The sequence below is a fragment of the Oryctolagus cuniculus genome, chromosome 1 (assembly GCF_051225735.1).
Source record: "Oryctolagus cuniculus isolate XC-2025 breed Fujian yellow rabbit chromosome 1, ASM5122573v1, whole genome shotgun sequence".
NCBI lineage: Eukaryota > Metazoa > Chordata > Mammalia > Lagomorpha > Leporidae > Oryctolagus > Oryctolagus cuniculus.
This window is the reverse complement of record NC_142867.1, coordinates 114,695,524-114,707,924: the sequence shown is the minus strand read 5'-3', so window position 1 is coordinate 114,707,924 and position 12,401 is coordinate 114,695,524.

The following is a 12,401-nucleotide window of genomic DNA, read 5'->3' as shown; positions in this document are numbered from 1 at the left end:
CAGGCCATAGCAGAGAGCTGGATCAGAAGTGGAGCAGCCAGGACTCGAACCGGTGCCCATATGGAATGCTGGCACTGCAGGCAGTGGCTTTATCTGCTATGCCACAGCGCCGGCCCCCATCATTAGTTTTTAAATTAAAGAATATAATGTGTTTAAAGCTAAAACTGTTCTAAATACAGTCTAACATTTCTTAAGATTTATAGATTATTTAAGATCAACATTTTAAAGCTCAATTTGTCTTTTATAGTCAGTTGATACATAAAAGTGCCAACTGCAGACCTCAACCTGGTAGGAGAGTATTGGTTAAACTAGATTTTACCATTTACATTCTGTGGCTTAAGTTGGAAGTTCACATTAATATTGACTCTCTGATCTCTTCTCATGGAAAAGTGTCAAAATGTTCTGTTGCCAGTGAAACATCACTGCTAACCACTCTGCAAAAGGTGTGGCTCTGCATAGAGCATATACTTTCTCGGTTGACCTGGTGTGGGCCGTCCTCTGCCTTGCAAGGTCTTCTGTCCACTTTTTTCCAACCAGACCCTTCTTGCCCTCTGGTTCCTGAATGCTTTTGGCTAAAGGGAGTCGCCAGCAAGAGATGGAAGGAGAGGAGGAGAAGCTGCTGGATCCGTCCGCCTGCAGGTCATCAGGGTGGCCATCCCTTCCAGTCGCTGCTTGCTTCTCAGCTTCTGTTAACCACTCTTCCTCCTTGTTCTCCCAGCTCTCAGGGCGTGAGGACTACGTGCAGTGGTTGGTCCTGAGACGTTTCCCCAAGCATGGTCGGTCTCTCTTAAGTCTGCCCGGTCTCTGTAAATAATCTTTCAAGCAGACTTCCCTCTGCCTCCCCAATCTGAGTGTGCAACTTTCTTTTTATTCACAACGATGGTCAACATAAGCTAGGCAGCAGAAGTCAGCCACGTGCTTTGCATCCTATGCAGGAGCTGAGGAAGAGGGGAGTAGATTTCATCTTTCCCACAAGACTGCGAGCTGTGGAAGAGCCAGGACCACATCTAATACCTCCTTTATAATTCCTCGCAAGACCCGGCAGAGGGATTAGCAGTACACATGGAGAGTCTCACTGAGGCCCCCTGAAATCCTCAAATTTGTTATAGGCTTAAATGGAATGTAAGCTCTTGACTTGGGATGCAGACTTCAAGAAGTCAAGGGCTACATTACTGGCGTTTTTTTTCAACAGCATTTCTAACATCATATAATCTCACCTGACACTAATGACATACGGACTCTGGAAATTCTCACTCAAAAAAAATAGATTTCCTGCATGAGCTAGGTTGGTTTGTGGTCCGTGGGTGAGAAATAATTCTATTTCAATGGTTAGGTCTCATTTTTCTTTTGCATTACCAACTCATCCCCTACTCTTTCCTAGTTTGTCTTCCTCGTGTGTGTGCATGTGTTTGTTATATATACCTTCACTTCTTCAGTAGTATTGACAGTAGTGTGACTGTAACCTGGGTGGCGGGGACATTGAGGTTGTGTTTCATGTATGCTTCACACACAGCAGCTTAAAGGGAACATTTACCAGAAGGGGTTCTGCTCTGTTTCTTTAAGACTCGTGTTGATCTTTACCACAATGCCAAGGCTCTCTATTCTTTAAGTTTCAAATATATTTCATCATCCATGTAATAAGAAATGTGGACATAGACACATAGACACATAAAGCATGTTACCGTATTCATTTCCTACTTTGAAAGTTACTGTTCTGATATTTATTTTCTCTGAAACTAGTCGATGCAGATTAGGAAAAGTAGAAAAAGCTTGCCTGTTGGCTTTCTTTACTGGAAGGGAGCTGCCTTGCTAGCTCAAAGAGCAGCTCCTTCACTCTTCATGTTTTGCAAACACGATCATTTCTTCAACAAATGGAGGCGGATGGAACATTGTCAACTCAGATAAGTTAAACTTTGTGTCTCTCTGATAACTGAAGCTGTTTAATGATAATTTTATTAGTCTGCTTGGGAAGTGACTGAAGCACTATTAGATAAGTTAAAATGAAAAAAGTATGGAAAGTATTTTTGCCAACTCTTTCTTCCTGGCTTCTTTGCAAAGATCAACAGTTGTGTTCCCTATCTGGGGACTATCTCTGGTGGGGCAGACCAGATGATCTAATAGGCCTTTATAATCTCTGCATACTGTGACTTTTATCCCCAAGTGAACTACATAGTTTATTTACATAGAAACACACTCATGGGCTTAAGGAAATGCAATATGACTCATACTAAGAAGAGTGAGCCAGGATGACTCAAGTGACTATTATTTTTTTTTTAAATAGGATAAGTAAATCAAAATCATAGACATTCTCTCTAGTTTCCCTCCAGTATCTCAGTATGTAGATTTTAGATGTCAGAATTCCTGAGCAGTGAATTAATTTTCTGCCACCAGCAAATTATAAATGCATTGTCCTATTAAATGGGCGAGCATTTGCTGTACTTACCCAGAAAGCTCTCTGGTGAAGATTTGGTTTGATTGTTTTAATTTCACATTCTATCCCATGTATATGGGGAATTAAAAATGTTGGGAATGACAGAAAAATAAAAATCGCTAGAAAAATGCAAGCCTGGTTAGTAGGCATAATCACTGTGCATTTCAGCTTTATTAAGAATCTGTTTTTGTGCCATGGGCTACATTTATCTAGACAAATGAAGCATGGGGAGGAATCTCAATTTTTTTAATATAAAGTTATTTCCCCAGAACTCGGTTGACAAAGACCATTTTTAAGGATCTTTTTTGTCCTCTATGTTCTACAAATACTTCATACTTTTCCCATCAGGTAATTCAATGGTTATCTGGGACTAAAAGTTCAAACTGGTTTTATTATGATCGTTGATTTTTTTTATTGTTTAAAAAAATTAATTTATTTGAAAGGCAGAGCAATGAGGGAGTGGAGAGGAGAGAGAGCTCTTCCATCCACTGTTTCACTCCCCACATGGCTACAGGAGCCAGATCTGGGTCAGGCCAAAACTAGGAGCCTGGAGCATCATTCTGGTCTCCCACATGGGTAGCAGGGGCCCAAGCACTTGGACCATCATTCCCTGCCTTCCCAAGTGAATTAGCAGGAAGCTGAATGGAAGCAGAGTGGCATGTATTCAAACCGTACTCTAAAATCAGAGGCTGGTGTTGCGAGTGGCCGCTTAACCCGCTGTGCCACGATGCTGGCCCCTTTTAACTTTTCAATTAAATCTCTTACACCTGGCTTTGGGTCCTCGCACATAAATAGAGAGGCGCTCTGGAGATCTCGTTTCAGCAGGCTTAGAGCTTCTCAGCTGCTTAGCTGAACAGCTTCCTCGGGCATGCAGTGGTTAGAAGGTGGCTCAGATCTGTGCAGCAAGAAGGCGATGACAGAACCGTCACATGGCCCATGGACTGCATTCCTGAGACAACGCTAGACTTCAGGCCATTCTTATCTTCAGAGCAGGTGTCTAGATGCCGATCCTCTCTGATGAAAACGGTGACAGTAAGGAACTCTGTGTAGGGACTTCATGATTGGTCCCTGTCATCGTGCCCTCTGCTTTCAGGGTCCTAGTTTATCATTTGAAAAACATTTCTAGTTCACACTAGGGAGTAACGCTATGTAAACATAATGTGTTACTGTCTGCCATCCTATAGCTTATTGCAAAATTGGTTCTGTTGCTTATCCTTTGCCAGAAGCATTTCTTAAAGACATGATCACTTTGTACAGGCTCTGTGAGGTATGTGCTAAGACCCAGGGCGTCACTCCCAGTCTCCGCTGGCAGGTGAAGCCATCTCTCAAGGTCACTTCCAGCAATAGATTCAATATGGACTGCAGTGTGTGTTCCTCAGCCTGCAGAGTCCTGTGGCTTATTAAGTGAGACTACTACTCTTAGGACCGTAACTCATTTTACTAACGTGGTTCCGTGTTTCGTCATGCATTTTACCTATGACTTGTCTAATCTCATAGCTTCTGCTTTGAATTTATCCTAAACTTCAGATTCCTACTGAGGGCTGTGCTTGTGGAGAAGGACACATTGGTTTTGACTGTGTCCTCCAAGGCCTAGTTCCAAGGTCATTGTCTCCCTCCTTGTTTCCTGCTCACTTTCCTTAGTCAGCTCTTTTGTGCTTACAAAATACTTTGTTGAAACAGTTGGCATATTATATAATGCTCAGTGTTATATTATTGTATGGGCCTATTTTACTATCATGTTTATGAATTCTTTGATAGGTCAGCTGCCATATTAATCATCCTTTCATTCCCAGGCTGACACATAGCTCAGTAAGTGTTTAGATAAGTACATCAAGTTCCCCTTTTGAACCAAATCTGAACCAAATTTTCTTTTAATATGCAATTTTTTTGTTTCTTTTTAAAGATTTTATTTTATTTATTTGGAAGGCAGAGTGATGGGGTTGGAGGCAGGTAAAGAGAGAGATTTTCCATCTGCTAATTCACTCCCAAAATGGCTGTAATGCCAGAGCTGGACTAGGCCAAAGGCAGGAGCCTGAAACTCCATCCTGGTCTCCCACATGGGTGGCAGGGGCCCAGTCATGTGGGGAATATTCCTCTGCTTTCCCAGGTGCATCAGCAGGGAGCTGGATCAGAAGTGGAGCAGCTGGGATTTGAACTGATGCTCTGATGTGAGATGCCTGTATGGCAGTTGGCATTTGAACTGTGCCACAATGCTGGCCGCTACTAAACAATTTTTGACAGGCCCGTGATCGGGAAATGTAAGCTTGAATAACACTCATATTCTAAAGTCCTGTATAGTTTTTTTGTGGAACCTACAGAATGTTCATCTTTTATTCTGTTTTTGTTTCAGTGCACAAGACCAAATCTGAAATACGTTCAACAACCAAATAAATATGAGATATGGGCCGGCGCCGCGGCTCACTAGGCTAATCCTCTGCCTTGCGGCTCCAGTACACCGGGTTCTAGTCCTGGTCGGGGCGCCAGATTCTGTCCCGGTTGCCCCTCTTCCAGGCCAGCTCTCTGCTGTGGCCAGGGAGTGCAGTGGAGGATGACCCAAGTGCTTGGGCCCTGCACCCCATGGGAGACCAGGATAAGTACCTGGCTCCTGCCTTCAGATCAGCGTGGTGCGCCGGCCACAGCGCGCTGGCCACGGCGGCCATTGGAGGGTGAACCAATGGCAAAGGAAGACCTTTCTCTCTGTCTCTCTCTCTCACTGTCCACTCTGCCTGTCCAAAAAAAAAAAAAAAAAAAAAAAAAGAGAGAGAGATACAATTAAAGATTGGCTTTTTGAAAAGTTACATTAGAATGTGGAGAGTTGCCAGAAATTAGAGGGTCCATTTAACAACGATTGTGTAGAAAGTGCCCCCAAGAGAAATAGCTTAAGGTTTATCACTACAGAGCGAATTCTTTACATTACTTGACTAATTTTTTAAAATTTCCCTGAAACAAGACAAACTCATTGGGGAAGAAAAGCCCCTGGTTCTGTGACCAGGTCTTGCTGTATCTGTTTTTCCGTTGTTCACTGAATCTAAATAAAACCCTCATGGCCGTGAAGATGATAAATGGCTTTGCTTTGATGTTACTAAGCTTCCACAGTTGTTGTAGCTTCCTACTGAGCTACATTTCTCAGTATAGTTTTTGAAGTTTTTTTTTTTTTTTTGCACTAAGCAATGCATTTTATAACAACAGTGATAGTGCTGGTAATGACCATGATTTATTTCATCAGTAATCACTGCATGAATGGGACATGGAGTAACTATTTACTTTTTTTTAACTTAAAATGAAAAGGCTCATCAAATTAGGTGATACAACACTATAGTATTAACTGGATCTGGCAATGTGTATTCAATTTAAGAATTCATTGAATATATGTTTATGTTTTCTTTTTATTTTGAAATCCCAGGTATAAAGTATATAAATATCTCTACCTGGGAAGATTGCAGAGTAACTCTGCTTAAAGGGTTAACACTACTACACTAATTAACCATTTACAGGTTTTTCCAGTCTATTGCATTTTGCTTTACCAAATAATTATGAATTTACTACTTTTTTATATCTATTTCCAGTTTTAATCAACCAATAAAATGGTTCATTGACCATGTGTTCTATCTTGTTTAAGCTTCTCCTACATAGGTTATATGCATATGCACATACATACAATGTGTATTATTTACATACATAGCATTCATTCAGTTAGTAAATAGTTCTTGAGTGAGCATTTATGTGAGGTGCTAAGAAACACGAGTGAGCTATGATATGTCTTTCCCTCAAAGATTTTGAAGTGTATTGGTGAGGTAAAATAATTACTTCATGAATATGAGTGTATTAACTACAATTCCAATGTGCTATGGTGATCTAAGAAAGAGGGCATTTGTAATTGTGGAATCAGAAGGGGCTGATGTGTTGAACAGAGTTTGAACAATGGGTATGATTTTGATGGACAGAGACTGGCAGGGGACAAGGGACAAAGTATTCCTGATAAGAGGGAACAAGAGGGGCAGTGGATTAAGCTGCCACTTGGGATCCTGATCCAATCCCTGATCGGAGCAATGGTTCAAGTTCCAGCTGCTCAACTTTCCATCCAGCTCCCTGCTAATGCACCTGGGAAAGCAATGGAAGATGACAGCTCGGGCCCTGCTACCCATGGGGGTGACCTCAGTGGAGTTCCTAGTTCCTAGCTCCAGCTGGGTCCAGCTCTGAATGATGTTTACTATTTGGGGAGTGAACCAGTGAACAGAAAATTCTCTCTCTCTCTCCATCTCTGTCTCTTTTCCTCTCTCCCTTTCAAATAAATAAATGTTTAAAAATAAAATAAAACTGTTTTTTAAAAAAGACGAGACTTGATTCCAGAGACGTAGGACATATATAAGAATACAAATAGCCCACTTGGGCTTAACCATAGTTTTTAAATTGTTTAACTAGAAAAGAAATGGTTTACAAATAATCTGAAATCAATTCATGAAGAGCTTGAACACTGTATAAAGGTATTTGGAATCTTGCCAACTAACTAGGGCGTGTGCAGGTTGATTAACTGTCCACATTAGATGATTAATTAGTTTATAAAGTGGACGGGACAGGATGTGGGGGGACTAGTTAAGAACTTTTTGCTGTAGACTCAGGCAATCTATGTGTTTATCTATACTGGGCTGCCAGCTGTGTGTGTAGAGAGATGGGACTATTTGGCAGATCTTGTCTGTACAATCGGATTTCAACAGTAGATGGTTAAGCTTAAGAACGGGAAAGACTTATTGAAGGCTGATTAAGTAGGTTGACTGAATTTAAACAGGATGGTTTTGTGAATTTTTGCAGAAATAGCTGGCAGACCAGCAATGGAAGCAAACAATGGTTGCTCAAGAGCACAGTTTGGAAAATGTAGATGGAAAAGGTCAGAAGATAATAAATCCTGTGGTATTAGTGATAGCTGCATTGCAATGGACTTCACCATTGTTCCTAAATAGAGATAAAGTTTAAGTACAACTCAAAGACTGACTGGAGAGATCAATAGGAATTTTGAAGTTTCTAGGTAATTACAGAAGTGCGTGGTAGGCTGTGTGGGAATTAACCAGAGATTTCCTGGGGCCAGCATAGTGGCCCAGCAGGTTGAGCTGGGGCTCACGGGGCTGGCACCCTATGTTGTGGAGCTGGTTCAATCCTGACTGCTCTGCTTCTCATGAAGCTGCCTGCTAACACACCTGGAAAAGGCAGCGAATGATGGATGACCCAAGTCCTTGGGCCCCTGCCACCCATGTGGGAGGCCTGGATGGAGTTCCTGGCTCCTGGCTTTGGCCTGGCCAAGCCCAGGCTGTTGCAACCATTTGGAAGAAGGAATCAGCAGATGAAAGATCTATTTCTTTCTGTGTTTCTCCTTCTCTCTCTGTCATTCTGCCTTGCAAATATATAAAATAAATCTTTAAAAAAAATAAGGATTTCCAGAGGGTCAAACAGTTTGCCATACAGATACAGCCAGTTGCACCCACCTGCATGGATGCCTGTTATGGAAGGAGATGAACAGATTAGCATGATGGAGGCTAGGTGCTGGAAAGTTCTCAGTGTAGCCAGGATGGAGAGGGCCGTGTGCTGGGATAGAACTGCATGGAGAACACTCCCCTGCTGAGTGTAAGTGCAGAAATGAATCCCCCTGATGGACCTCCATCTCCAGGAAAATTGTGATGCTACAATTGGACAGGTCTTGGCAAAGAAGACCCTTTCTGCTGATAATAGAAGAATTCTTGTTTACTAATTTTTCAAGAATTCACCTTATTTCAAATGCAAATATTGTGCTTTTTCGTTAAAGGCAAGAGCCTATAAATTCACAATCATTGGACATTTGGTGAGATACAGGCTTCATTCATGGGTTCTATGTTTTTCAGTTTTCTCAATCAACAAATCTATTTTTAATCTTAATATGAATACTTCAGGACTTTTGGAGCCATTTGTGCGTGTGTGCAAAGTAGCAAAAAAATTTCTTCACCTGATGCCATTTTTTGGTGTTTTTTTTTTTTTTTCTTTTTGGTTGATTTTTGTGCCATTTAAAACTGTCCTCAAATGTAATACTTAAGTACTATCTAGTGGTCCTATGTGTAAGAAGGCTTGTGATGTGCCTGATGAAAAAGATACATGGGGGGGGGGGGGCTGGTGCTATGGCTTATCGAGTAAAGTTGCTGCCTGCAGCGCCAGCATCCCATATGGGCATCAGTTCGAGTCCCGGCAGCTGCTCCACTTCTGATCCAGCTGTCTTCTTGCTATGGCCTGGGAAAGCAGCAGCAGATGGTCCAAGTCCTTGGGTCCCTGTGCCAGTGTGGGAGACCTGGAGGAAGCTCCAGGCTCCTGGCTTTGGATCAGACCAGCTCTGGCGTTTGCAGGCATTTTGGGAGTGAACCAATGAAGGAAACCCACTCCCTGCCTCTCTCTCTCTCCACCACTGTAACTCTACCTTTCAAATAAAATAATCTTAAAAAAAAAGTTCATGTCATAGATAAACTGCATTTACGCATGACTGATAGAGCTGTGGGCTGGGAGACCCATGACAAGGAATCAATAGTACACATTAAATAAGATGTCTTTAAAAAGAAATGTACATAAAAGAAGGTTATGTATTTTTTAAAATATTTATTTATTTATTTGAAAGGCAGAATTACAGAGAGGCAGAGAGAGAGAAACAGAGAGAGAGAGAGAGAGAGAGAGAGATCTTCCATCCTCTGGTTCATTCCCCAAATGGCCGCAATGACCGGAGCTGGGCTGATCTGAAGCCAGGAGCCAGGGGCTTCTTCTGGGTCTCCCACCGGGGTGCAGGGGCCCAAGGACTTGGGCCATCTTCCACTCCATAACAGAGAGCCAGATTGGAAGTGGAGCAACCGGGACTTGAACCAGTGCCCATATAGGGTGCCGGCACTGCAGGCTGGGGCTTTAACCCACTGTACCACAGTGCTGGCCCCAGAAGGTTATGTACTGATTAGTTGACAGAAACCTGACTGGAAGCTTTCAGGAAACTAACCTTATATTTCCCTAGATGCTATTCTGAATATTCATCAATTGGGTACTGATGCTACCACATAGAACCTAACTACTGTGAGTAATGAGAATCGAGTGTATTGTTTATTTTCATGAGAGACAGTTGCTCTCTTGTTTGGATCCCCATTCAAATTGGAAATCAAATATGGCTATTTTTTATTTTGAATTCTTTTTAGACTTACAAGGTACAAAAACAGCAAGGTTCTCATAAAACCTTCACCCAGCTAGTCCTAATGTTAATCTTTATAACCATGGTAAAGTGATCAAAACCAGAATATTAACATTATTATACTACTAATAACTATGTTATTAGTAACTAATAACTTATTAAAATTTCTCAGCTTTTTCCATTCATATTGTTTTGGTGGTCTAGAAGCCAATCCACCATCCCACATTGCATTTACAGTCATATTCCCACAGTCTCTCTCTTTTTAAAAAATATTTATTTTATTTATTTGAAAGAGCTGCAGAGAGAGAGAAAGAGAGAGAGATATCTTCTATCTGTTAGTTCATTCTCACAATGGCCAGAGATAGGCCAGGCCAAAGCCAGGAACCAGGAGCCAGGGGCCAGGAGCCAGGATCCAGGAGCTAGGAGCCAGGAGCTAGGAGCCAGGAGCCAGGAGCCAGGAGCCAGGAGCTAGGAGCCAGGAGCTTCTTCTGAGTCTCCTACGTGGGTGCAGGGACCCAAGTAACTGGGGCCATCTTCCACTGCTTTCCCAGGCACATTAGCAGGGAGCTGGGCAGGAAGTGGAGCAGCTGGGACACAAACTGGCACCCATACAGGATGCCAGCCCTGCAGATGGTGGCTTAGTGCTCTGGGCCGCAGTGCCAGCCCCTCCCACTGTGTCTTTCAATGTGTGAGCGTCTCCGTTTCTTTGCCTTCCTTATCATCAGATTTTTGTCGCCTGTCTCTCAGTTTTCGTTTGTCTGGCGTTTCCTCATGAGGGGGTTGAGGTTCTCCCTTTTTGGCCTGAACACCAGGAAAGGGCTGATATCCCTTTCTAGTCTGTATAGCAGGGTCAATGATGTCAATTAAGGGTGAAGCAAATTTGGATCACTTCTTAAGGTGATGTCTGCCATGTTGCTCCACTATGAAGTTACTAGTTTTCTTTCTCTTTCTAATTAATAAGTGAGAGATAATTTTTTAATTCTAAATTTTTCTAGAAGATTAATTTTCAATCAATTCAAAAGCGCATGATCACTGATCAGTTCTGCGCTGAACATGGGGATAAGTGATTGGCATATTTTTAAATGGTTTTCTTTTGTTCACCAAGAAGTGAAAGTCTAGTTGGAGAGTTAGGAATGACATGTATTAAGCATTATACAAGAAAAACATGGAATTTTTTTGTGGCCAATTGCATGGTAAAATTTATACAAACTATACAGGTGATCAGGTATGGCTTTTTGAGGAAAGTAGAATTTTTTTTTTTTTGACAGAGTTAGACAGTGAGAGAGAGACAGAGAAAGGTCTTCCTTCCATTGGTTCACCACCCAAATGGCCACTATGGCCAGTGCTGCTCCAATCCGAAGCCAGGAGCCAGGTGCTTCCTACTGGTCTCCCATGCGGGTACAGGCCCCAAGCACTTGGGCCATCCTCCACTGCCTTCCTGGGCCACAGCAGAGAACTGGACTGGAAGAGGAGCGACCAGGACTATTACCCAGTGCCCCAACCGGGACTAGAATCCTGGGTGCCAGCACTGCAGGCGGAGGATTAGCCAGTTGAGCCACAACACCAGCTGGAAATAGAAATTTATGTTGGATTTTGAAGGGTAGTTGGGATTTTTCCTTGGAAAGATTTCATAATTCGTCTAACTGAATAAGATATATTAAGTATCTTAGCTCATCTAAGGTTATAGTAGAAACCAGGAATGTATGGATGAAGAACATATCTGTCTTCAAATAGAAAGACAGAAATGTCTATCAATGGAGACCAAATATGATGAATGCTGCATAGAGATGGAAGAGGGGAGAATATTGCTAGAGTAGTAGAATAAGACCACACCTTAGAGAAGGAAGGGAGGTAACCTTCAGATTGTTTAGTCTGACTTTATTCACTTTAGGAATGCAGTAAAAAAAAACCTCATACTTCAATACTTCTAGTTATAAGAAGTTAACTCCTCCAGACATCTGATTCTACTGCTTTATGTCTCTTAAAGATAGCAAATAGCTTTTTTAACTGAGCTCAAATTTACCTCCACCAAACTTTCACCTAGGGTCTGGCTTTTCCTTCGTCAACCACTGAAAGCCTTTTATTAAGAATAGTCCTTAAAAATACATACATTGCAGGGGATTCCAATTCAATCCCATCGAGGTGGCATGTAGCAATGCCATCTCACTAGTCCCAGTGATCACAATTGATCATAATGATAGGACTAAGAACCAAAGGGATCACATAAACAAGAATAGTGTCTGCAAATACTAGCTGATAGAATAAAAAAGGGAGAGAATGATCCAACATGGGAAGTGAGATATACAGCAGACCCATAGAATGGCAGATGTCCTAAACAGCACTCTGGCCTCAGAATCAGCCCTTAAGGCATGCGGATCTGGCTGAAAAGCCCATGAGAGTATTTCAGGCATGGAAAGCCAAGACACTCTGGAAAAAAAAAAAAACCCAAAAACAACAACAACAACAACAACAACAAAAAAAACAAAACCTACATGAAAGATCTCCGCGAGTGAGATCCCAGTGGAAAGAACGGGTCATCAAAGAAGGAGGTACCTTTCTCTGAAGGGAGGAGAGAACTTCCACTTTGACCATGGCCTTGTCTAAATATGATCAGAGTCAGTGAACTCAGGGGGCTTCCATAGCCTTGGCAGCTCATGACAAGAGCCTAGGATGATTACTGAAGCCATAAACAAGAGTGTCAATTTGTTAAGTCAACAACAGGAGTCACTGTGCACTTACTCCTCATGTAGGATCTCTGTCCTTAGTGTGCTGTACATTGAGATTTAATGC